The following is a 4,168-nucleotide window of genomic DNA, read 5'->3' on the forward strand; positions in this document are numbered from 1 at the left end:
GCTTGCAATTTCTTTTTAGTTTATCTGTAGTTATTGTTTGTCCTTTTTTATAAAGGTAATATATTAATATTAGGAAGATATCAAATACATCCGGCCTTTGCACAACGTAATGCCTTAATGATAGTGCGGATACACAAAGACAAAAAAACTAAGAAATAAAAGTCTCGCTACATTATTCCAGCCATAACAACAATACATTCACCACTAAGACAACACTTGAACTTCAGACTCTTCAAAAGCGACGCCTCTAAGAAGGGAACAGTGCACAAGCGCCGTCGTTGTCCGATCAAAGATCTTAGGTTTTTTACTTCGAAGATAGTCCCTACTCCCAAAATAATGCCTCCAACAAGAACATTGCCACTTCTCCGCCTCTGACTTCACCATGGACCAAAAAGTCATATGATGCCAAGAACACTGAATAAGTTGACAGTGTTGTTTCATTTATTTCTTTCAATGAACCGGGAAATGATCTAGAAAAGACTTAAGATTTAGAGATTGCACATATTACGGTATAAGATTGTATAGATAAGAAAATGTATTCCCGTACAATTCCAGTAAAAAAATTAGTGAAATTTTATCCTCTATTATTCCCTAAAAATGTTACCGCAAAATAAAATACATGCTATATGGTGTGTGGTAGAGATGAAGATGGTTGGATGCTTATCCAAAGGGTTAGAAATGTACTCCACCCGTTTCAATTAATAAGGCTTATAAATTTAGTTAGAAGTAAATATTCTCTAAGTTAGACTAATGGTATAGTATGATACCAAATTAATATTACTAGATTCAACGTAAAATGTTATATGTTGCCACACTTTATAAGATTTGATTTTTAACTAAATTTGTACTACTTCAATAGGTTTTTTTTTCAAGTTTTATTTATCAGAAGGGAGGTAGTGTGAATTAAGATGATAGCTGCAAATTTACAGATACAAGTTTCACCAAAAGGTTGCTTTTGGGGAACATGGTCTTATTATCTTTCAAATATGGCATTTTGGAATTTACTGACACCGAGATTATAGTTCGGATTTTCTGGATGTGAGCTAATAATACCATTAAAGAACATGGATTAATCTTTCGGAGCTAAATAAATGCATTATTTTAGCGAGAAATATATTAAAGGGTATTATATTGACGTACTTGTTAACTGGTCACAGAGACTCACGGATTCACAGAATCACACAGCTAGTTAACGCCAAGGACGCCAGTCAACTTTTCCTGATACAATGGTCCCCCAAGGCCCCAACGCAGGGAAAATATCGCTGCGTGCCTTCTTGGCTTCTTGCAATCTTGCCCACTGAGTTCTTGACTTCTTGTACCACTGTTGCGAAGCCAGCTCGCGACTTGCATGTGTCCTTTTTGCAAGAAAATCCAGTCATGTTACAGAGAGTAACCCCCGATTAATTATTACCTTTTGTCTGCCTATTTTTTGGGGGACAGACGCTATGAATAAGTACTGTCTTCTATGTGATCATATTCCACCGTTTCCTTGTCGTATGCCCGACTTGCAGGTCTTGTGACTAACACAAGCGTCCAGCTTGCTGGAAAGGTGGGATTAGTTCGTTCCGAATCATAATAATATGTTTAGTTTTTCTGAATCATATGGATTTAGATGCATTTTAGTATGTCTGCTCATTTATTTCAGTTCTTACTTGTATTGAAATATCTAAAACATGTTATAATTCAGAGAGGGAGACGACACACTAGAACGAGCAGCCCATGGAGAAGTTAGGCATTGAACACTAGATCGCTAAAATGCATAGGTTGTTTCTTGATTGTAGGATTGAGCAACATTGGAATTGATATAATAGGAGTTTAACTTGAATTGAGTGCAGAACACACAAAAAAGTTGTAGTTTTTAGACACAAGGCTCAACGAACCCGATTTTAAATTTAAAAACCCATTAACCGGCTAGAAGTATTACAAACACAAATCATCTCTTGTGTTATAAGCTTACAAATTAGGCTCAAACGAAGAAAAAAAACAACACACAAAAACTACAGAAGAAAGATTAAAACAAGCAAATCGCTAGAAAAAGATTGTCCATGTCTTCCTCCCCCGCTTAATAGAAGAGCATAGGGTGTCGCTAGATCCGGTCACAACCATCACTGAAGTCCTTACAACAACGTCTTTACCGAAAATCTTCAGCAATTGCGATGAACACGAGCAGCAGCCGACAAATGAGCACATGCACTAGTCGAAGGCTTAAGAGCAACGCCTCTAGCAAAGGGAAAACACGAATATGTCGCCGCCGCCCGACCCGTACGGATCTGGGTTTTCACCTAGAGACCAACGCCCATGATGAGGGGAAAATAAGGCTTCATGAAGATGCCTCAAAGGAGGTAAATGACACCCTCAAGTGTCATGCTCATAGGTACCAGCTTCCCGGGCTTTCGCCCGAAACCAACCTTCACGCTCATTGCAGAGATCCAGACACATAGAGCAACCATCACACACCTCGTCTGACCCTCCAAGTGTCATCGTAGTGTTGGAGTCTAAAAAACGGGCAGCAGCTACAACACCAAAACAGGTGGCGGATAGTTGCACGACACCACAATACCAAGTAAACGCTAAAGAGCACCCAACTGTAGCGGGGACTTACTTCTCCGACCAGGGGTTGCCAGTTGGCGGAGGGGTTGATGGCTATATTGTGACATGACGAAGAACGACTACGATCACTGGCTCGGGAAAATGGGAGGGGGGTTGCCACAAGCCCTTTCTCCGGCCCCAATTGCATGTCAATTCACACTAACTTCACATATGCACTTTTCCCTTCACCACCCCTTTGACAATCGTCGGTGGACATTGCGTCGATAGCACACGCGAGAAACCGGCAACGATACACGTCTCCCTCCCTAAGCAGTCGCACTACTCAGGTCCATACAATGACTACCGATCACATGGGCCCCACTGGAGGCTAGATCCAGGCCAACCTGATCTAGGAAGAACCCCACTAGTAGGAAAAGCCTCATCAGTGGCGCACGAAAATGTGATTATGTGGCGCACGGGTGGTGCGCCACAGAAACGTCGCCACAGAAATAAGGTTTCTGTGGCGCACCGGGCCAGGTGCGCCACAGAAATAAGTAGTTCTGTGGCGCATGTGATGTAGCTGCGCCACAGAAACAGGTGCGCCACAGAATTATTTTTTGGTGCGCCACGGAACTATGTACAGGTATACTCGATTTTGTGCTCCCTGGTGTATTATACAGGTTTTATACTGGTTTTATACACCGTATACAGAGTTATATACTCGATATAATATAGACAGATATAATATGGACATATATAATCATCACATCATCATCACATTACTTAGAGCCCGATCGAGTTATACATATAGCTCCATACAACTCATAATCCATGCAAATTAAGAAAGTTCTCATCATCTCTAGATACAAACGAAGTGACACCGGCCGCCGTCTACACTAGGATGAAATAGAGTACCGCCGCGACGATGGTGAGCAAGAGCGAGAGCACAAGGAAGGTCTTCATCTTGCTCTTGTTCGCTTGGTGCGCCCTCCACTTGGCAACCGCCTCGTGTCTAGTCGGGTACCCTTTGTAGCAGCTTGCCGCTGAACTTGTGCACCTGTTTCTTGCACTCCTCCCACTCCTCGTACACTCCCGGAACCCTCCCCTCGAACACGACGTAGTACGTCATCTCTATGGACACAAGGCATATTAGTATATAACGCAATGGAAAGAGTTAGAGGGTTCACATGCATACATATTCACAAGAATTAAAGCAAGGAAATAATAATAAACCTAAAAGAAATATAGCATCGGTATCACATAAGTAATATGGTTCAACGATAACGACTACAATAGTAACTCGAAGTCCAACAACGACGACCACCGTTTCGAGCAAATTAAGCAAGTTTAGTTTACAACACGGTGCAAATTGTCTATCGATTCAAAGTAATGCTAGGCACACTCGGCCTCGGTCAACGAGACGTCTTCTTGAGCGGCTCCGGGAACGGCTTGTACAAGTCCTTCGTCGTCCACGTCCTTCCATCACCCCGCTTATGTAGGCGTTCTTCGATATCCCTCTTAGGCAACGCTCTGGCTACGTGTAAGAGCCCCGATCCGTTGGATACATCTTGTAAGATAATTTCCGAGAGCTTTACTTGGATGCGATGGAAGTCTTCTCTAAGATCATCATCACCGATTT

Source organism: Lolium rigidum, chromosome 4 (assembly GCF_022539505.1).
Source record: "Lolium rigidum isolate FL_2022 chromosome 4, APGP_CSIRO_Lrig_0.1, whole genome shotgun sequence".
Taxonomy (NCBI): Eukaryota; Viridiplantae; Streptophyta; class Magnoliopsida; order Poales; family Poaceae; genus Lolium; species Lolium rigidum.